General features: G+C 47.4%; 1 pseudogene; it reads right to left on the bottom strand.

The window, feature by feature from the left end:
* LOC137413385 (uncharacterized) overlaps positions 1–21,044 on the bottom strand; it is a 33,223-nt pseudogene extending 12,179 nt beyond the window's left edge.
* Positions 21,045–22,423: the final 1,379 nt, after the last annotated feature.

Genomic DNA, 22,423 nt, shown 5'->3' with positions numbered 1-22,423 from the left:
TCCTCAAATTAGGAGTAATAGGTTTTTTTTACCTCAACATTAATTTTGACATTTTATCATTTCACAATTATTTCATTAAAATTATTCCTCCCCCTCCTCACCCCCCATTTCATTCTTGTATTGCGAATTTTCCTTGTAGTGTGTGTTTATTTGTTTGTGGGTTCGAGTAATAAACCCTGTGGTTCCGTCGTACAGTTAAGACCCTGGTTTTCTTCGCCCGCGCCGCCAAAAATAATTTCGCTAAGTTTCAAACTGTCGCCTCGGAGTTAACTGTTCGGCTATCTGTCCAAGGCTGGTTTTCATCGGCCACGGACTCGACTAGTGGTGTAAGGAGTTTGGGATCCGAACCCTGTGAGACACTCAGTGAGATGTGAGATGGGTGAGATGGGTGAGAGATGCAAATGATGAGAGATGCAAATGAGATGCAAAGATGAGAAATGAGAGATGCAAATGGGTGAGAGTGCAACACTCGCCGAGTGCAAATTGCGCGAAGCTTTTGGACTCTAAATTTTAAATGATCGTCTTTCTCTCATCGAGGGGGAGGGGATCGTAGTACCGAGGTCCAAATTTTATAGTGATTGCAGTCGAGAGAGCGCAAGAGCAGCGTGGGAAATTTTAATTATTTTTTGTGAGGAGATTAAGTGGGCGCGGGGAAAACGGCTCGTCACATAATGGCGGACATGAACGAAATGGAGCCGCTGGAAGAGAACGCGGCTGAAGTAAATGGGCCGGGGGTAAATGAGTTTGAGGATAGGATTGGAACCCTCGTCCCGAGCGTTCGAACGCCATCCCCCACAATGGCGGAAATGAGACGCAGAGAGCAGATCCGATGGCTGTCCAGGCCATGATGACAAATTTTATGGGACGATTGGAAAAAAGGATTGATGGAATAATGGCTAAAACAAATGCCTGTAGTGAACAAAGTGATGCCCAAATTAAATGAAAGCCCAAAGAGAGCAAACAAATGAAATGAGAGAAATAAGGGAAATGAATGAACAAACGGCCCGTCACGTAATGGCGACTCCTCTCTTGTCGCCGTAATGGCAACTCTTCGAGCTGTCTCCGTTGATACATCACGTGCCTTCGATACGGTCTGACACCCCGCTCTGCTCACCAAACTCTCCTCCTATGGTATCCATGGAAATCTCCATGAATGGCTTGCGGACTTCCTCTCTGGTCGTAGTCAATGTGTGGCCCTGAAGGGATTTTTTCATCTCCTCTTCCTGTTCAGGCTGGAGTTCCCCAAGGCAGTGTTCTGAGCCCTGTGCTTTTTCTGGACTTCATCAATGATCTCTCCGGCTCTGGAAAATCCTCTCTATCTCTTTGCTGATGACTCCACTCTCTGCCGCTCCATATCTCATCGCTCAAATCGGCAGTCCGCAGCCTCCTCACTCTCTGCAGACCTGGTCAAAATCACAGACTGGTCATACAAGTGGAACATGTCTTTCAATCCTGACAAATCCCACACTCTCACGATGTCTCTTCGAAAAGACCGTCTGGACAACCATCCCATCTACCTTCTCAACAATCCTCTCCAAGCAGTTCTGTCACTCAATCTCTTGGGTCTCACAATGTGCCATGATCTTTCCTGGGAAAAACACATTTCCAAGCTGGCCTCCAAAGCCAGTCTCCAAAGCCTTTCATCCGCAGCTCAATGGAATACTGCTCTCCCCTCTGGGCTGGTGCTCCTGCCTCACACCTCGCTCAGCTTCACGCTGTTGAAACCAAAGCTTTCAGAATCATTGGAATCTCCCGCAATGAAGTCGATTGTGAGGGTCATAGGTCACACTCACCGCAGGCTGGTTGGTGGTCTTTCTGTCTTCTACCAACTCCTCTCTGGCCTAGCCCCCCCCCCCAGCCCCGTCTGTGCTCTGTCCCCCAAGTACTCCTACAGGTCGCACAAGATCTGCCTGCAACCCTCTTCTGGTCAAACTGCCAAAATTAAGACTCTCTGCTCACCTTCACTCTTTCATTCCTCTTTTCTCCCACCTCTGGAACAAACTCCCTCGCTCTCTTCAATTCCACTCATCCCTCCAGGTCTTTGAAACAGCTGTTCACCACCATCTCTTATCTTCCCCCATCCAAAACCTTGATCTTTTCTACCCCCGTTAATTCACCCCAGATCCACTTTTTTGAAATACCGACTTCTTTCGTGGAAGTCATAACAGTGTCCATATGTTTTTTTTTTAAGTCTCCCACCCCACCCCCCTTCCCTCGCCCCAAGCCCTCTTCCTCCCACAGATCTCCCGATGTCCCTGCTCTCAAATGTTATACTTGTATGCTACCCCCTCTCTCCCCATCTTGTCTCCCACTCCCTTCATTGCATGTTTTATGTGTCTGTGCATGTTTTCATGTTCAATGTGCTAGCTCTTACACGAGCCTCGATCTTGCATACAAAAAAATAAAAAAAATAAAATAAGGAATGAAAAGAGAATTGACAAAGTGGAAGAGGACCTGGAAGGCTATCGCACCTGTGTGGATGCCAGAATGCACCAGCAGAGAGGAAGGGGAATTTGTGAAGCACCAGAGTGGTGATTTTGTGGAAGAGGTAAAGGAATTTGAGGCTTGTGTGACAGAACAAGAGTGAGTGTTTATTAGTAAAGGCCTGTGGCAGCCACAATTGACTTGGGAAAGGGTGAATGAAATGTTGCAGGTGTGGCTGGAGACTTGGGACAATACCATCAAGGGAGAGGTTGCTCGGGTCCAACAGAGTCTGCAAGACGAGGTGAGTCGGTCTGCTAAGCACATCCAGGATGAGATTAAGGTGACCCAGGCAGTGGCGTAGTGATGGGGGGAGGGGGTGGGCAGAGGGGGCGACCGCACCAGGCGCAAAGTGGATGGAGCACCAAATGACACCCTCAAAAAAACGTTTTCATGCTCCATTTGGTTGTATTGTATATAAACTAGGGCATGCCCGTACTATATCTATATCTAAAATTATATCCCCCCCTCTATTTACATGAAATGGTTTGGTCCATGAAATGTTTTGGTTCATTCGCAACGCCAAAGCGAACGGCGAACGCTTTACATGAAATGGTTTGGTTCATGAAATGTTTTGGTCCATTCGCAACGCCAAAGCGAACGGCGAACGGCTTGCGAGTACAGTGACAATCCCCCCGGGGTTTTAATTAGTTTTAAAACATCGTTTAACGCCAACATAGCGCCAACATAGTTTGCCGACGGGAAATAAATGAATACGCTCTCAAATGTGCCATCCGAGGCAGAGTGTGTTCGCCACGTTCGGCACACGCGATAGCTCGCTGCTCTCTGATTGGTTGAATCGTTTTTTGGACATAGCTCGGTAAGTAATTGTCCGATTAATATGAAACCTTGAAAAGGCACATCCTCGGGTCCCCAGCAATATACCTGGCAAGTTTAAAGTATATCGGACCCGTGGTTGTCGAGAAACAGCGGTCACAGACAAACAAACGTACAAACGTACAAACAAACAAACACACAGAGATTACTGGAATTATAGATAGATAAATATTATCATACAACGAGCTCGTGAGATCACGAGAAGCAACTTTCAGAACCATGTTTCAGGGTTTAAACTCCGTGCTACGTGTCAATGTGGCACGTCGATGTTTTCAAACTCCTTTCCATCCGGATTCACTTTTTTCCTAATTCCTATTCCTCTCACCTCTCACAGTAAATACATCCGTGTTACGGTGTTGCTGCCTTCTGCGTAGATCTCTTATCTTGTATAATGAGGTTTGATATGCACTCGGGAATACGTAGATCGCCCATTGGCCCAAGGGATAGAGGGGTGTAACTGTTGGACGTTTGTTATGTAATTAAGTCGATCAAATCTAGATATCTCAGGGTGTTATGTCCCAATCAGCGACGGCCAGGATCATGTGTCAAGTGAGTTATTTAACTTCCTTGCCTTCCTCTGCTGCTCTGTCTCATCAGCTCTTGTCTCGAAGCCATAAAAATACCACACCATGCTGCAATGCTGCATGCATGTTTGATGTAGTTTTTATTAAGGGCCTGTGGCATACCTGCCTGCTGTGCTGCTTCAGCATTAGTTTACCTTTCACCGAGCCCAGGTCTGCTTGGACCAGGGCGGAGATTATACGTTCATTTCATTATTGCCAAATGGTACATATATTATTATTGTTACCTTAAAACTTCGACTCTAACGCGCCCCTGTGCATAACGCGCACCCCCAACTTGGACTTTTGTCGCGGTGTAAAAATCTGCAGACCTATAGATATAATACGCACCCCCATTTCAGCACTCAAATGAAAAAAATATCGACGTAAAACGTGTTATTACATCTGTCAAAAACGGCGAAATCCATCTCAACCACGATTGTCGGCCAGGATTTCGTAATAGTTTAACAGAGCGGCGCCAATGAAAGAATATCACGGCAGGTCAAGGAACTAAATTTACGACAGTGGTAAATCGTATCAATCACGGTGTTCAGTTGTGATTGCGCAAAGTTTAAACACAGCAGCGCATATTAAATAAACGGTGGAAGTCGGATAGCAATCTAACAAAGCAACCCATAGCCTATTGTCAGACGACAATCACATGGTACTCAAGTTGCTGATAATTGGCTATTGTTGCGGTTTTGCAATAAAGAATGAACCCCGTATAGTTAATTACACGACAACATGTAGCCTGCAGTAGTCAGTTATTCTTATTAAATGTAAAGATTAGCTCCCTTCCCATTGGGTAATAATTAAAGCAGATATGCGTTGAGTTTAGGCAGGATTCAAACCTTCGTATGGTTGAAGAACAAAGACGTGGTGATGTGCAGGTAGGCGTGGCTAAAATTACAGTCCACGTGATCAACTCGACTGTGGTAGGCGTGGCTAAAAGAACCACCCACGTCACCAGCAGATAACCAATGAGAGGGTGTGGACACGTCACCAACAAGCAGCCAATGAGAGGTCGTGGACGCCTAAGCAGTCAATGAGAGATCGTGGACACGCGAACAACCAATGAGAGATCGTGGATACGCAAACAACCACTGAGAGGTCGTGGACACGTAAAACAACCAATCAGGTCTTGACTTTTCCCGAGCAAACTTCGCCGGCAATCTACCAGCATTGCCTCGGCCAATGGGAGCCTGTGGAACATTCAAGGAAGGTTTTCGACCTGATATAAACCCCATGTTCATGGCACTTTTTTCTCTCTGCTCTACCTGGCTGCCTTCTCGTCGTGGTCCTTCGAGCTGGCTGTCCTCCGTGCTGGTTGGTACTTCAGAATTGACCTTCGTTCCTTGTGGTGTTTCATCCGAGCTGGGTCGTCGCCTGCGCTGAATTGTTCCCCATCCTGGATCATCGTTCGTGCTGACTTTGGTGCGGCGGGTCGTCCTGCAAACCCTTCTGCAAGCTACGCATCCTGAACGGGCAGTGAGCTGCGCAGGGAAGCTGGCGAACCCAAGTCCATGGCTGCACGTTGCTCAGTACGGTTTAACCTGTGCGTTTCATTCCCAGTTTCTTTCCCATCCAGTTTTTGATAAATTTGTATTGACCTTCCCTTCCAGCTCTAACTGATAATTAAAAATAAATATAAATTTGCACTCAGTTCCTTTTTATTGATAAGTGTTGGGTTCTGATTTACAGTGTATATTCAATCAGAGCACAAAATATATTTGGCCGCCCTCCCCCACCAACCCCGAAAGCACCATCCACCCCATTCCCCCTCCACCATTCCCCACAACCCCTAAACCACCATCACCACCACTAACCCACAGTCACCATTCCCGCCATCCCTCACTCCCTGAGAAAGCAGGCATGGTCAAAGATGCCTATCACTCTGAAGCAAAATGTGGTGAAGTGCGCAGAGCACACCGAGCCAGGCTAGTTTCCTTAACTTGCCTCTTCTTACTCCTATATGAATATAACTCCATCTCCACTCTTATTTGAAACCTAATAAATGCCCACTGCTTCTTAATATTACTCCTCGCAATATCCCTTAGGAATGGTCAACACTGGTCAACAGCCAAATTGGTTCCGAGTTATTTTCAACTGTTTCTAACTAATTTGGTGCCCACGAATCCGAATCTGACCTTAAAATTTCGCTATCACGTAACCTTGGCGTAGTAAATCATAAGTGTGGAAAAAATCTTCAGAGCATGCGAATTTCTTAATTAACAAGGCAAGTTGATTAACAAGGGGAGATGCAGAAAATAGGGCAAAATGGAGAGATTGTCATGGTGAATTTGATAAATCGTGCTATCTTCTTGAAGACCTGTCGGGCGTAACCTGTAGGTCTTCTTTCTTTTGTCTCTTGTGCGTGGATTTTTGATGCCGCTTCAACTTTGATTGATACAAAAATGCCTTGGTGCACACAGACCATTTGAAAGGTTTATTTCCGGTGTATTATTTGATGTCGACTCAAATTGGAGGGATAAATAAAATCCTTGAGGCATTCAGAACACTTGTAGGGCCTCTCTCCTGTATGTATTTTCTCATGTACTTTTAAACTTGATGAATGAGCAAAATCCTTGCCGCACACTGGACATTTACAAGGCCTCTGCCCTGTGTGTATACGTTGATGTGTTCGTAAATTTGATGAATGACGAAAATCCTTGCCACACACACGACATTGATAAAGCTTCTCTCCTATGTGTATACTTTGATGTTTTTGTAAAGATGATGAATGGACAAAATCTTTGCGGCACAGAGGACATTTATAAGGCTTCTTTCCTGTGTGTGCTCTATGATGTATTTGTAAAGATACTGAACGAGCAAAATCCTTCTTGCACACAGGACATTTATAAGGCCTATCTCCTGTGTGTATACTTTGATGTATTTGTAAAGATGATGAATGACCAAAATCCTTGCCGCACACAGGACATTTATGAGGCTTCTCTCCTGTGTGTGTTCTTTGATGTATTTGTAAAGTTGATGAAAAAGCAAAATCCTTGCCGCACACAGGACATTTATAAGGCCTCTCTCCTGTGTGTGTTCTTTGATGTATTTGTAAAGATGCTGAACGAACAAAATCCTTCTCGCACACAGGACATTTATAAGGCCTCTCTCCTGTGTGTATACTTTGATGTGTTTGTAAAGTTGATGAAAAAGCAAAATCCTTGCCGCACACAGGACATATATAAGGCCTCTCTCCTGTGTGTGTTCTTTGATGTGTTTGTAAAGATGATGAATGAGCAAAATTCTTGCCGCACACAGGACATTTATAATGCTTCCCTCCTGTGTGCTTTACTTTTTGATAATTCACGGATGACAGCCAAGAAAATTCATTGCTGCACACAGTACACTTGAAAGGTTTCTCTTCTGTGTGTTCTACACTCTGATAATTCAATGATGATAACCAAGAAAATTCGTTGCTGCAGACAGTGCACTTGTATGGCATCTCACGTCTGGGTATTGCTCGATACTTGTTTGAAGATTTTAATGAGCTAATTGTTTTCTTGCAAGCAGAAGACTCGTGCAGCTTCATGTTCCTTTCAATTTTCTTGAATGTCGTACTACAATTGTTCTTTGTCAATACACTGCTATATTTGTTGACTTCCTGATAAGTCTGTGTCATGTTCTGATTGAAAGAACCTTCACTGCCAAACAACTGGGAACTTGTCTTGGAATAAGAAACCATTTTCAATTGATTCTCTGCAAAGACAATTTAGAAAACCATCAATAAATCACTGTTGCTGTGAAACATGCATCATTTTTAAAAGCACAATGTGCAGTACTCCATTTTCATCGAAAACTGGCCCGATGTCTGTGCTCATCTGTCACAAGGCGGACCCGAAAGTAGAGGATCAATGTGTAGGTCCTGTAACAAGTATGCGGGGACAAAGCTTTCAAGGTGGTTTCTATATAATTGAAGGGTGCTGAACAAAATAGGTAGGAGTTATCCTCTCAAGAATGCTGGCATTTTTGGGTCCATCCCAAATTCAATATGGCTAATGTCAGAATATAAATTGACTCTGCCTGACTAAACGAAGCCCATATGCTTCTTCGTCTATTTTATAGTTAATGGATGTCAGGGAACACATTTTTACCATAAAAAAACATTTATCTTCAAAGTAAATGCCCAAATCCCAAGAAGGCTGTCAAAATCCAAGATGGCCACTAAAATCTAAGGTGGGTGCCATAAAAACTCTGGATGGATCCCGATACAGGTGTTCTTGGCAGTGGTGTCAGTCGAGAGACCACATTTTGTCGGTCTCTGTCTCCATCTCAGAAATGGTAGTTCCGACTACAACACTGGTTCTTGGTGTCTAAATATAGGTTTCTGGATCCAATAATTCAGTTTTGTATTAAACAAGACCGGAAGTCTAACAGCGGCGTAGCTGGCCTTGTAAAATATTATAAACCACAAACACATATGATTGGCTTTTTAAACAGTCGTTAATGCTGTTTATAACATTAAACGAAGAAATTTGAAGGAATCCCGACATCCGTGAGGTAGGTTTTACTTACTGAACTGAGCGAAGATCTACTGCAATCTATATACCCCACAAGGGTTGGGTAAATAACATGACCCTTCCTGCCATGAAAAAAGTGGCGTTTTTCGTAGCGGCCTTTTGAAACCCACCAATTAAGGTTTTGTTTTGAAAACCACCAATGAAACCCAATCCTTAACGTTTTGAATGGAATGCTTGCTCAAATGCTTAAACCACTTGGCAATCTCTCCACAAGAAACTTGGTAAATGAACACCCCCAATGTTATTGAGACCCGATCATAGATCGACTGTAATCTACATACACCAAGGAGGAATGACCCTTCCTGCCGCTCCTTTAGTGAGCAGGTGTACTATTAAATTAAAATGTCGGTCGGTGGAGTCAGCCGTCGTAATGACATCAAAGACGTAATGACATAGCGTGACGGATGGACACAAAACTGCCCTACTTCAATATATAGAAGACCAGCCGAAAGCACCCGGCATTTCCCAGGTTCTTTTTGAATGAATTTACGACATCGATTCAGCTTTTACTCGCGGCCGTAGAAGAACGACTATAATTCAGCTCAGTTTTTAATTGTGAAATGGGCCCAGCCCGGCCGAAGCGGCCTCGAGCGGCCTCGCCGCCTAGCCTACAACCTTCCCGGGGCCCGTCCCGACATTTTTAGTTCTTTTTGAATGAATTTACTACTATAATTCAGCTTTTACTCGCGGCCGTAGAAGAATGACGACTATAATTCAGCTCAGCTTTTAATTGCGAAATGGGCCCAGCCTAGCCGAGGCGGCCTCGACCGGCCTCACCACCTAGCCTATAACCATCCCGGGGCCCGTCCAAAAATTTTTTTGTTTCAAAGGTTTCCTCCTATCTTTCACCGTTCAAGAGATTAGCGTGTGCAGACAAACAAACAAACAAACAAAAACTTTCTTTTATACATATAGATGATATATTTTAACCTCCAGTAACTTTGCAGTCACTACGAAGGGATTAGTGTTGCGATTAGATTTACTATAATATTAACGTTACGTTATCATTATTCTGAAAATGATATTGCTAAAAAAAAAACCAAGGCTAATTCCTTACTTCAGCGTTATTTGTACCGCAGCCGCACATCACTTATCATCGATTCATGAACCATACACCGCTTCAATCTAGAAACTTTGCAATAACGATAAAGGTATTGCAGTGTTACGATTATATTTACTATATTATTAGTATTAACACTATTATTATTACGAAAACAATACTACTGTATTAAGAAACCTGGGCTAATTTGTCCGAAGCGGCCTGAAGGTGAGCCATGAAAGCATGAAGCCTGAGGCCTATATGCACTATCGTTGGAAGACCCGTAACGTCTATGCTTTTGATATTTGATGATCATTTTAACAATCGGTTTGTTTGTGTTTCACACTGAATGAAAAACGTAAAGGTAGAGCATGGCGATTGTGATATATGACAGGTTCAACGATATGTTCAGTCTGAACGATATTGGAATCAAAATGCCGGAGTGTGGATTCAGCCGTTGTACGTGGCAATAACATCAGACGTAATCACATCACCATGTCATGTGTCCAGATCCTCAGCTTGATTGCTATACGTTTGAGTGGACATACATACATACATACATACATACTGTTACAGACGCGGCTTTAGATGTTATATTGACCGAGCGGTGGTGTATTTAACCGCGTCCGAACAGTTACTCCCCGATTAGAGCCCGATTCCACCCGACGTTGACCAGATCGCCCCACAGATATTCAATCGGGAAACCTCTAAAACGATCGAAAGAGAATGAAAAAGAAGAAGAAGAAGAGTACGGAGGAAGAACAGATTTATTATACACACACAAGCAATGGATGGAAGAAGCAGTAACACAGCGAATCGTTAACTTACACTATTCATTTTTACTTAGCCCCAAGACAACGAGCAGGACAGGACGTTCACACTTACACAGGGGATAATGCAGGCAGGTAGGGCTTGAGGTGGATTGCTTGAGAGGGAGGCAAAGTCGGGAGGCCGCAGCTCGCAATTCCTCGCGGTTTTGGCGGGAAACCCCTTTGTCGCGTATCCGCTGCGGTAGACGCCACGCGCTGGTTCGGCACACCTGCTCCTCTTCTTATGGTGGAGCCGTCTCCCTCCTTTCAGCGCGTCTCTCCAAAGCTGGTTTCCTTGCCGAGTACCTCTCCTCTTTGGCTTGGAGTGTTTCGCATCTCCCCGCTCCTCTTCTTGCAGCCTCTTTGCTCATCTCCCAGGGTCTCTGGTAAAGCAGTCCCTTACAGTCGCTTTTATCACCTCGGGCGAAATCAAGCCGCCGGCTCCGAGGGCACGCCTACCGGGTCGCTCACCGCGGTGTTGATTGGCTGTTAGGGCTGGTTCACTCCTTCCCTCTTATGACGAGGTGGAGACACGCCTTTCTTCCCCAACCCTACCTCGTGGCCAATGGTGGTTGAAGAAAACCGCCCAAAATGCGGAAGGCAATTGGAAGGGAGGTTTTTGGGGAAATTGGAAGGGCCTACGCTTATTTTGTTTGATACAATGCAAAGTCAATCTAGTGGGAAACACATATTTAGCCTACATGGAATAAGGAAATACACTATTTAAAAGATATATCGTGACCTGCGTGTAAGTTTCATGGAATTAACTAGGAGGCCGACTGCGACCATTATTTACATTAACAGGGTGTTACCGTACTTTTGTAACGTTCACATTGTAACGTTTCCACATTCGTTACACTGCACCCTCCTTTCTTCAGGCCCGTACTCGGGCCTATTAAACTTTAACTTAGTGTGACACGTAGGTGTAATTCCCTCTACAATTAACCTGACCCTGAGTGTGACAATTTTAAAACACAAATAAGTATGTCCCCCTATTGCATTGCACCCTGTCTAACAGACTCAAGCCCACAGCTAACCGAATTACGGAATTATTCTCAAACTATACATTTACGGTGGGGAGCAATATTTACAATGACGTGATTTCTTATTTACAACGCAACCCAGGACCTGTGTTTTTTTCTTTTTTTCTTTTTAGGGAACAAGAGAAAGAAATTCCTGTTGGGAGGGAGGAGACAGCACGCATTGCATCGATGCAACAGTACCAATACAACCAAAGCACCCAAAAGCACCACAAAGCACCAAAAGCACCACTCGGTGCGCAGTCACCATGGTTCATAATAAACACAACAAAACAACTGGTGGTGGTCTTCTCTTTCTCTGCTGGGCCGATGTTCTTCCCGACGTCTTCTGGCTTCATGCGGCCTATTTGGACATAATAAAAAGCACAACTTGTGTTCGTTTTTATTTAGGGCCTCAGGGGCCAACTAAGGGTGGTCCACCTGTTTGGCATAGGTGCCACCTTACCGAGGTCCGCAAGCAAGATTCCCTGGCCACTATGGCCGGTCTCCAACAGAGGTGCCCTGCCCCAGAACCTGGGGTCCATCAAGTGGTACTTGGCCGCAGAACAGCGGTCCATAAAGTGGTACATCAACGCAATGCATGCTGGTTCTGGGAATCTCGGGCGCACAATGGCCACCTCACGCACGCTCCCATCGGCACCCAATGGCGCACAGGTCATGTGGGAGACAAAAGAAAGACAATTGAGCATGGGGTAAGGTCACAAGGGTACACGTCAATAAGGCAATGCAAGGCGAAATGCGTACGGAGGGCGAAGTGAGAAAGCTCGTCCCTACCGTACGTCACCCCCCTGTCACGTCTTCCCCATATTTCCCCTATACCAAATTCGTCACCACAATCCCTCTACCTCAAAATTTGCCATCACCAATTCATCATCAATCCTCATAAGGAGGGAGAGATGGAATTACGCACAATGTCACACCCACGTCATGATGCGTCTCACAATCCAAACATTTGCATCATAAAAAATAATCAAAACATGGCATGGTGTGGAGTACCTGTCACCTCAGGTGAGTGGATGCAGATGGTGCGAGGAGATCCTTCATCCTAACTATTTTCTAAATGACTAACACACTTTACACTACCCGGGGTCTCTCCCTGCCAATCCATTACATTGGCCAACTTACACTATGGGTTCTAAAAACCAATTCCCATTGACCAAACTGTGGTGCCTCTCAATTTGGGGTCTCACTCCCCCGATTCATCTCCCGGTGCTCTCGCACAATTTCTGGGCTGCGACGTCTAGCTCTCCCAACAGGTCTACCCACCTGCACACCTCCACCACTGTAGTTGCCACCCGAGCTTACCTAGCTCCTCACCCTAACCTAACTAACTGGGGACAGCCCCTCTCCTGGCTCTGTCACCCCATGGTGCCCTCTGGCACTGGGCTACCCGGGTCCGTCCTCCGGATCCTCGGGCCCCATCCACAACAACTACTACCGGCTCCCAGAGCCCACCTGCGGCCTCACCTGGCCGACATCCTCACAGTGGTGGAGTGCCCAAACCAACTACACACACTAACAGGCTACACGCCCAGCCATTTCCACAACACTAATGCACCCATCCACATACCATTCTGCCACCCGCACCACAGATGCCAATATCCAACCACAATTTACCTGTACCCTCTACCTAACACTTACACTACCCGCCCCGGGTATCCGTGATGGGGGTCCACTCTTCCCCCATTCACACCTTCGCACCATCCACTCCACTCCACTCCACAATTTCCACCATTCTCACTCCACGACCATCCATTCCACTACTCCATTTATTCCACACTACCATTCTCCATACTTGCTGTTGCACACCTGTGCCCTCACCCCTGGTGCCACCTGCACCCTCCTTTCTTCCTGGACCATTTGGTCAACACAACACGCAATCACCACTACTCCCTCATACACGGCTCCACACACCTGTTCAGTTGCACACCTGTGCAATCACACCTGTTCCATTCTCACCTGTTCAATCCTCACACACACGGCATCATCTCAGCTAACTACTCCCCTCTGAAACTTGCGCTTCCCAGTCGTCCCTTTAAACTATTGCGCTCCCACGTCATCATCATCCACACTAATCTACCTGCGTCCCCACTACAGGTATCAGTCACTAACTAATCTTAACGTTACCTAATGTCATCTTCGCTAGGGCCCTATCAATATCCTAACCCACCCGGGCTAGTTTTCACTGCCATACACCCCATAGACTATAGCTCCTTTGCCCCCACTGTGAGGGATGGTGGATTTGCCATCCCACCACATCGGGGGTCTCTCACTATCAATTTGGCACACCTAAACCCAACCAATCAAAAATTCTGCCAATCATCGTACCAATCATCAAATTTCGCCTTTTTCTAATTTCGGGGCCGAAACACTATCATCACCCGTCTACTTATTACATCCTCTCGGTGCGCCAATTCACGTCTACAGCCCGGCTTCGTACAGCCGAGCAATGAACGCGGCTTCTTTTGTGCCTGCGGCTGGATGCGTCCCGCATTCGGGGCAGGGGCGGGGGCTTACCCGGGCCGAGATCCCACGCACCACCTCGGCGTGGAGCCATCCAATGTCCCGATCTCGACCTGCCGGCACGTCTCAACAAAACGTGGTCGCCATAACGACCCTTCCTATCCAGCTGCCCGCTCCGCCTAGTGGAGCCCGGACGCGGCCGTTCCAAGCAAGGCACAGCGTGGATCGCGTACGGCGGTTCTTTCGAAACCGCCGTGGTTCGGATCCCCGCTGGTCCTCGCGGCACGCGAAGCTGCCCGACGCGCACCGAGGGCCCGATTCGGCTATAAGTCGCCCTAACCGCTAAACCGGTTACCGTCGACGCTTCACCTGGACGCTTACATGCATACGCTACCCCTTTCTTGCTCATACATGCAGCTGTTCCCATTCTCCTCGTACCTTTCCTTACACACCTCGGTACACTCATTCCGCTCGCCGACTTGGTCACACACCCGACCACCGAACACTTTGGCACACATTCGTTGGTCGCACACCTCACCAACACACCTCTTCGCGCCCCCTCCTCAGTCACTTCCTCTGTGACAATCACAGGTGTGCTCTCATTCGCACACCCAACCACGTGCCTCACTACCAACTCAAATGTGCCTTCCCACACACGCTCTACCATTCCAGGTGTGCATCCTTCCATTCCAGGTGTACATCCTCGCTCACCTGTCATAACCAACTCACGCTCCGTTTCTCTCTCACTACTCTCACCTCCATTCTTGACCGCGCACTCACCCTTACTCTCGACAGCACACTCTTTCCTCATGCACCCGTCCGTTACACACCTTTCTCGCGCATCCTGTCGTGCACACTTTTTCGTTACTTCCTCCGTAACACTCACCACACCGCGCTTCCCTGTGCTCCCTCGCACACGCGCTACGACCGGCTCACTCCTGACGGCACACTCACTCCTTGGCGTGCACTTTTTCCTCACACACCCCATGGTCGGACATTCTCGCACACCTCTTTTTTCGCACACCAGACCTGTCGCACACTTCACCAACGGCCTTTCACGAACACCCGGATCCAAAGCAACCCCCAAGCCGACTGAAGCTTTCCTCACATCATATACATTGCCACTCACCTCCGTACTTCGTCGTCGCACCTCCTCTGCCACCTGCAAACTTTTTATTTGGTTAGTGAGCACCTCATCATGATTTGAACACAGACCTTGTACATATTCCATTACCTCCTCCTGGATTTCTCTCTTAGTTTCTGTCCGTCCCTTCTTAATTTCACTCACCTCTTCTTCCACTTCCTCTAGTTTTTGTTTAACCTCTTTTATTTCTCGGTGCGTCTCCTCAAGTTCGTCCTCTAGGGCTACCGTGACCGTCTCTATGTGCATCCTCACCTGCCGGTCCTTTGTCTCCATTATCTCTGTCACCTCGTCCACCCTCATTGTCAGTTCCTCCCGTACCATCTGACATTGCCTCTGTGTCGCTATTAATTCGTTTTTAATTTCTTTTTGTGTCGCCTTTAACCCTCCGAGTACTGCAGTGTTCCTTTGAACCTGCTCCACTAATTTCGTTTGTCCCTCTGTCAGCTGTTCCACCTCCTCCGTCAGATCTTCTATTCCCCCTTGTAACTTAGCCATATTATTTCTCACCTCTTTCTCCATACGCTTCTCCCCTCGCTTTACCTCCTCGCGTAGCCCCGAAACCTCCTCACTTACCCCTCGTCGTATTTCCTCCATCTCTTTTGTAGATGCCACCCTCATCTGTCCCAATTCATCCCTCTGAGCATCCAGTTTGGTTTCTACCCCGATTTTCACCTCCTCTATCTGCTCTCCCATTTGTTTGATTTCCCTGGCAGATTGTTCCCCTATTTCCCGCAATTTGTCCTCCATCCTATTTTCTAACACCATTAACCCATTTTTCACCCCCTCTAACTGATTCTCCTGGGCAGCCATTCTGTTTTCCACCCCCGTTAACCCATTCTTTACCTCTTTTATCCCGTTGTCTAACCCCTCAAAATTATTGTCTAACTTCCCAAATTTCTTGTCTAACTCCTCAAAATTATTGTCTAACTTCTCACCGGTACCCCTCGCTTCGTCCCTCATTACCCCCATTTGGTTTCCCATTACCCCCATTTGCTCACTCTGAGCCCTCGCTTCGTCCCTCATTACCCCCATTTGGCCCTCCAATCGCTCACCCAATCGCTCACTATTAGCCCTCATTTGCTCACTATTCTGGGCCATAAGGGCCTTCATTTGTATAAAAAAAAGGTTCAAATCCACCAACGGCGCTGCTACGGTCGCGGCAAAATTTGGTGCCGCTACACCCACGTGCGTGAGGACGCCACTTTGCGCGTCTGATACTTCCGCAACCACATTGCTATTTTTCTCCTCCTCCCTTTCCTCCACATACATTTCCCCGAGGTCCTGGGTCGATTCCACCCTGTCTATCTCTCCCACCGACATCCGATCGCCTTGATTGTCCATGGCGCGATCTCAAAATTCGGGTTTTATAAAACAAAATAAATTTCGGCAGCTTGTAATTTTGAGCGCGTTAAGCGCGCTTCGGGTCCGATTTCGGGTCCGATCTCCCTCCTCGACACCAATTGTTACTCTAATAGTACAATTGGTGTTCCAAAATTTGGGCCTAACAAATTTAATCCCAGGTCCGAATCCAACTCCTCGACACCAAATGTTACAGACGCTGCTTTAGATGTTATATTGACCGAGCGGTGGTGTATTTAACCGCGTCCGAACAGTTACTCCCCGATTAGAGCCCGATTCCACCCGACGTTGACCAGATCGCCCCACAGATATTCAATCGGGAAACCTCTAAAACGATCGAAAGAGAATGAAAAAGAAGAAGAAGAAGAGTACGGAGGAAGAACAGATTTATTATACACACACAAGCAATGGATGGAAGAAGCAGTAACACAGCGAATCGTTAACTTACACTATTCATTTTTACTTAGCCCCAAGACAACGAGCAGGACAGGACGTTCACACTTACACAGGGGATAATGCAGGCAGGTAGGGCTTGAGGTGGATTGCTTGAGAGGGAGGCAAAGTCGGGAGGCCGCAGCTCGCAATTCCTCGCGGTTTTGGCGGGAAACCCCTTCGTCGCGTATCTGCTGCGGTAGACGCCACGCGCCGGTTCGGCACACCTGCTCCTCTTCTTATGGTGGAGCCGTCTCCCTCCTTTCAGCGCGTCTCTCCAAAGCTGGTTTCCTTGCCGAGTACCTCTCCTCTTTGGCTTGGAGCGTTTCGCATCTCCCCGCTCCTCTTCTTGCAGCCTCTTTGCTCATCTCCCAGGGTCTCTGGTAAAGCAGTCCCTTACAGTCGCTTTTATCACCTCGGGCGAAATCAAGCCGCCGGCTCCGAGGGCACGCCTACCGGGTCGCTCACCGCGGTGTTGATTGGCTGTTAGGGCTGGTTCACTCCTTCCCTCTTATGACGAGGTGGAGACACGCCTTTCTTCCCCAACCCTACCTCGTGGCCAATGGTGGTTGAAGAAAACCGCCCAAAATGCGGCAGGCAATTGGAAGGGAGGTTTTTGGGGAAATTGGAAGGGCCTACGCTTATTTTGTTTGATACAATGCAAAGTCAATCTAGTGGGAAACACATATTTAGCCTACATGGAATAAGGAAATACACTATTTAAAAGATATATCGTGACCTGCGTGTAAGTTTCATGGAATTAACTAGGAGGCCGACTGCGACCATTATTTACATTAACAGGGTGTTACCGTACTTTTGTAACGTTCACATTGTAACGTTTCCACATTCGTTACAATACATACATACATACACACATACATACATACATACATACGGACAGACAAAGACTCTTCAGACTGCTTTGCCCTATGTGTTACACCATAAAAAAGACAAAGTCTAACAGCGGCGTAGCTGGTCTTGTTTGATATTTTAGTTAAAGATAGTATAACCTTGATGGAGATACCAGTTAGCAAATAATGCAAGTATTTTAAAAATTTGAAGTTCTGTAAGTCTCTAAGCTGTCCGTCACAAAGGAAGTGAAGAGATTGCATTGAGACACTGGTTTATCAGAGAGTACGGTCGTACTCTCTATGTATGCGTGATAATGTTGTGTGGAATCAAATAATATCAGCAGAAATATCATGTCTCGGGAAATGCCTTGTTTTTCAGTTTTACATTTATGAAAATAAAATAATAGCGAGGTACCAGTGCTATACACCGCACATGCGACACGTGATCACAAACCCTCCAGAGCGGGTCAAGGTAAAAGCAAACCACGTGATCAATAAATCCTTCTCGATTCATGGTTTCTCAGCGCCAGATTCACTACGTCAGCGCATCACTTATGCCGTCGTATAAAACAGCCTGACAAGGAATACACTCAAATTGAATCTACTATAAATGAAGGTGTGTGTGTTTCTGTGTGTTTGTGTGTGTGTGTGTGGGGGGGGGGGGGGGGGGAGGTGGGATCCCGACACCAGACAGATCAACAGAAGAGGGTCGATTCATGGTTTCTCGGCGCCAGATTCACTACGTCAGCGCATCACTTATGCCGTCGTATAAAACAGCCTGAACAAGGAATACACTCAAATTGAATCTATATATATAAAACACAGTTTGTGTGTGTGTGTGTAATGTTACCGATAGACTCCTAAACGGAGAGGCTCACGTACTTGATATTTGGCACAGACATGGGCATTGAGCCTGGGAAGAACATGGCTGACCAAAAAATTTATTTCATAATATGTTTTTACCATATTTTTACCTCAGCGCGGAATATTATGACCAGAATCTGACCGGTAGCAGAGCAGCGCGCTGATTCGCTCAGAGCGATCACGTGATGTTCGTTGCCGCCATTAACTCAGTTACGCGTTCGCACGTATTTCAGAGCAATTGCGTTTTTGCCGGGTACTTCTGCATGATTAGCATTTAGCATGATTTAGCATGTTTCACATAGATTTGTTTTCAGCGAGCAGAAGTACCCGGCATTGTACGAATAATATATCGATAGTGCCGTGTAGGGCGGAGTGATGCCGCTGTGGGAGGGACCGAGCAAGGTCGCTGTGGGCGGGGCCGAGCGAGGTCGCTGTGGGCGGGGCCGAGCGAGGTCGCTGTGGGCGGGGTCGAGCGAGGTCGCTGTGGGCGGGGCCGAGCGAGGTCGCTGTGGGCGGGGCCGAGCGAGGTCGCTGTGGGCGGGGCCGGGTGAGGTCGCTGTGGGCAGGGCCGAGCGAGGCAGCTATGGGCAGGGCCGAGCGAGGCAGCTATGGGCGGGGCCGAGAGAGGTCGCTGTGGGCGGGGCCGAGCGAGGTCTGCGTTAGTGCGTTGCCGTTGCCTGGTATAAAAAGATGGTGCTTGATGCGCTCTGCGTCAAGATACGGACTTGATGTCCGTATCTTTACAACAGACATTCCAATGATGATGATGATAAGTGTAATACCACTCAAGGAAGGCCCACAACTCAAGAGAGTGGAAAAAAAACAATAAAATGAACAAAAATACGGGGAAGGAGAAGCAACCACTCAGAGAATGACAGAAAATCATTTCCCTTAAATGTACCGTGTTCACCAACTAGCACGACCAGATACAGGACACCAAAATAATTTCCCTTACACATATCGTGTCCACCAACCAGCAAGACCATACCACTTACCTCTGGATCAAACTGTATTGCAAATATTCAAACGGTTTTTACATGCTGCCATCTCCTAGCAACCAATTAAATTTTTCAAAAATATTGTAGCTTCACTTTTCACGGAGTATGAGCATTCTATATATTTTCAATTCAGTGCGCCCGACTCGCTCACGTACTTGATTTGTGGCATAGACATGGCCATTGGGCCTTCACGGTGTAATTTGTGCAAGGCTTTTGTCCGAGAGCTTCAGTCGAGAGGGCGAATGTACGGGTTGGGAATGTGCGGGTCTCCCTTCCCCCGCCCGGCAACGCCGGTACTGGAGAGCGTCACAGGATCGGTGAGTCTCCAAAATCCGCTTCGTGCTGTTGCGAAGATTCAGGACGATGTCGCGATTGTTGTGCTGCTCTCCGACCATGAGAACTGCAACGTCATTGTTGACTGGCCCTTCCCTCCCTTCCCTTCCCCTTCCCCCTCCATCCTCCCCTACCCCTCCCTTCCCCCTCCACCCTACCCCCCCTCCCTTTTCCCCCTCCCCCCTACCCCTTCCCCTCCCCTCTCCCTCCCCCTCCCACCCATCTCCTCTCCCATCCCTCCCCCTCCCCCCTCTTCTCCCCTCCCCCCCTCTTCTCCCCTCCCCCCTCCCCCTCCGCCTCCCCCCTCTTCTCCCTCACGTTTATACACGGAATGCCGGGTACTTCCCCCCCCCTCTTCTCCCCTCCCCCCCTCTCCTCCCCTCTCCTCCCCTCCCCCCTCTCCTCCCCTCCCCCCCATTCCCCTCCCCTCCCCCCCATTCCCCTCCCCCCCTCTCCTCCCCTCCCCCCCTCTCCTCCCCTCCCCCCCATTCCCCTCCCCTCATCTTCCCCCTCCCCTCCCCTCCCCCCCTCTCCTCCCCTCCCCCCCGTTCCCCTCCCCTCATCTTCTTCCCCCTCCCCTCCCCTCCCCCGCCCGGCAATGCCGGGTACTTCTGCTAGTCTACTATAAATGAAGGTGTGTGTGTGTTTGTGTGTGTGTGTGTGTGTGTGTGGGGGGGGGGGAGGGGGGGTGTATGTGTGTCATACCTTTTCATAATTAATGATTTATTACCTAGGCTAATTTGTTATAAATAATGTGTCTAATTAATTAATTACGCACTATTCAAATGTGCCTTTTAACCCTTTAGACCAGGGGTGGGGAACCTTTTTCCTGTCAAGGGCCATTTCGATTTTTAGAACATCCTTCGAGGGCCATGCTAAATTATTGAATACATATATCGGACTCACCTAATGCGATGGCTGGAACTGTTTCTCTTTGGTGAGGCGTTTGGTGTCAGGTGGTAGTGATGATGATGCTACTCGCAGCTGGTTTTGAAGGTTTGGGTCAGTCAGTCTTGAGCGGAACCGAGTCTTTGCAAGAGTCAGTTTTGAAAAGAACTGCTCACAGCTGTAGGTCGTCCCAAACAGTGATGCAAACTTCAGTGCATGTCTCCTCAGAATGGGAAAATCCTCAGCACATACATACAGTTTGTAGAACTCGAGCAAAGGGAGGTTGTTGTACCTAGCTTTGAGCTCGTCATTGCTTTGCAGCTCAATGATTTCGTGTTGTAGGTTGTCAGGCACATCAGCTGGTTCCACATTAAACGGCGTGGCAAATATGTTCAGTTCCCTTTGTTTACTTTTCATGTCCTGGAACCTCTCTCCAAATGCCTGGAGGAGTTTTGCACACTCAGCAGCATATTCAGATGTCACAGCAGCCTTTTGTTCTTGCAGAGTGGGAAAGTGGATAGTGTTTCCCCTTTCCACTTGCACTTGCCACAGCTTTAGTTTAGCTTCAAATGATTTCACATGTGATTGCAGAGAGCTGAGAAGCTAGTTGGGACCTTGGAGCTTGACGTTCAGCTCTGACAGGTACTTGGTAATGTCCACCATGAAGCCCAAATCACACAGCCACTTGCTATCACTGAGTTCCATGACAGGTCTCCCCTTCATCTCCATGAACTGTTTCACTTCTTCTCTCAGTGAGTAAAACCGTGTGAGCATATTTCCGCGACTCAGCCACTGCACCTCACAGTGGTAAACCAGATCTCCGTACTCTGACTCTAGTTCACTCAGTAGCTCCTTGAACTGGCGGCTGTTCAGCCCTCTGCTTTTGATGACGTTTATGGTGGAAACGACAGTTGTCATCACATTGTTGAGCTTCAGGGACTGTGCACACAGATTCTCTTGGTGTATGATACAGTGGCATACAACTAACTCACTTGGATCGAGACTGAGATGACTCATTTCTTTTTTGAACAATGCAGTCAATCCCTTTTGCGCACCAACCATGGCTGGGGCTCCATCCGTGGCCAGGCCACTTAACTTGTCAAACTGCAGTTCGAATTTGTTCATAGCCAAAACAACTTGCTCAAACAAATCCTCACCTTTGGTGGTGCCATGCATGGCTTGCAAAGACAGCAACTCCTCCCTCATATCAAACTCAGCTGTAATCCCCCGCACAAAAATGGCTAGTTGGGCGGTGTTTGTTAAGTCCGTTGTCTCATCGCAGGCCAGAGAGAAAAACTGGAAATCTCTTGCGGTGTCCTTCAGTGTTTTCTCAATATCTTGTGCCATGTCAGTAATCCGATCTGAGACAGTTCTTCGAGACAAACTGACACTTTGGAACAATTTTACTTTGTCCGGTGCGAGCAGCTCCGCAGCGGCAACAAGGCACTCCTTCACAAATTCTCCTTCTGAATGCGGCATCAGCTTCTTAGCGATTAGCTCACTCACCACAAAACTAGCATGCGTAGTGTTGTCTCGGTCAGATTGTGGTCTTATGAAGACTGCTTGTTGAGCACCAAAACTCCGCCGAAGAACGTTAACTTTATCCAAGCGCATTTGTCCTTTCAACTCGTTCAGTTTAGCATGTTTCGAGCTGTAATGATGCTGGAGGTTGGCCTTTTTCATCACCGAGAGCGCTTCCCGACAAACTAGGCATACTGGCTTGCCTTTTACTTCCACAAAGAAATAATCGTTTGCCCATTTCTCTTGGAAAGCGCGACATTCCGCATCTACCTTTC

The sequence above is a fragment of the Myxine glutinosa genome, chromosome 9 (assembly GCF_964187855.1).
Source record: "Myxine glutinosa chromosome 9, kmMyxGlut1.1, whole genome shotgun sequence".
Lineage (NCBI taxonomy): Eukaryota > Metazoa > Chordata > Myxini > Myxiniformes > Myxinidae > Myxine > Myxine glutinosa.
This window is presented reverse-complemented; position numbering and strand designations above follow the sequence as displayed.